This window comes from Spinacia oleracea, chromosome 1 (genome assembly GCF_020520425.1).
Source record: "Spinacia oleracea cultivar Varoflay chromosome 1, BTI_SOV_V1, whole genome shotgun sequence".
Classification (NCBI taxonomy): domain Eukaryota; kingdom Viridiplantae; phylum Streptophyta; class Magnoliopsida; order Caryophyllales; family Amaranthaceae; genus Spinacia; species Spinacia oleracea.
This window is the reverse complement of record NC_079487.1, coordinates 35,494,373-35,495,290: the sequence shown is the minus strand read 5'-3', so window position 1 is coordinate 35,495,290 and position 918 is coordinate 35,494,373. Positions and strand designations below refer to the sequence as shown.

Genomic DNA, 918 nt, shown 5'->3' with positions numbered 1-918 from the left:
ATCCCATGGTGAGGGCATTCCCTTTGGTACTCTTTGAATCGGTCCCAAGCTTCAAAAGATTCATCCCGCTTTTGCTCAAATGATTGAATTTTGTGTTGATATTTCGACGTCTTGCCATGAGAGTAGAACTTGCTCAAAAATGCGCTAGTCACTTCATTCCAAGTGCGAAGTGAATTTGGCTTGACCTCCTTGTCAAGCCAATCTCTAGCTCGCCCAAGGAGAGAGAAACAGAATAGATTCAACCGCACATAGTCCAAAGTCACATCATTGTGTTTGATTGTATCACAATAATGTTCGAATTTCTTTAGGTGCTCGTGTGGTGACTCGTTTCTCTTCCCACAAAAAGGATGGCTTTGAACCAAGTTAATCAAAGCGGGTTTGATTTCGAAGTTATTTGCATTAGTTGTGGTAGCTTGGATACCACATATTGCATCAAATGCTCTCGGTATACCCAAATTCTTAACCGGGAGAGCCATGGTTTCAAAATCTTGCTCACTTTCTTCTTGTTCCACACCTACACTCAAGGATTCAAACTGGTTGTGGCTTGATTAGCGAGTTCGAACGCGCCTTATTCTCCTTAATGTCCTCTCCAATTCAAGGTCAAGAGGGTGGAGAGACCTTTGACGTGCACGACCCCTATCAAGCATACAAACTCAAAGAACACGTGAGTATTGCAAAGGAAAAAGAAAGAAAACAAGAATGCAATATTTTTGTATTTTCTAATGGTAAACTAGTCTCAACAAAACTCAATAACAACGACCGTTCCCCGGCAACGACGCCATTTTGTTAAGGATATTTTCGTCGTTGAAAAGAAAACAACCCGATCAAACAAAATTTATAAACCACTAACTAACCGGCTATATTGCTATAGCGGCAAGTATAGGGATCATCCCATAAAAACGGTGTGCATTGAGTCAA

The 918-nt window shown here is 41.1% G+C and overlaps 1 non-coding gene across 1 annotated transcript; it reads left to right on the top strand.

Moving 5' to 3' along the window:
• Window positions 1–103, top strand: LOC130466559 (small nucleolar RNA R71). Its single transcript, XR_008926761.1, has one exon. It is a non-coding gene; the product is annotated as a small nucleolar RNA R71 (small nucleolar RNA).
• The last annotated feature ends 815 nt before the right edge of the window (window positions 104–918 follow it).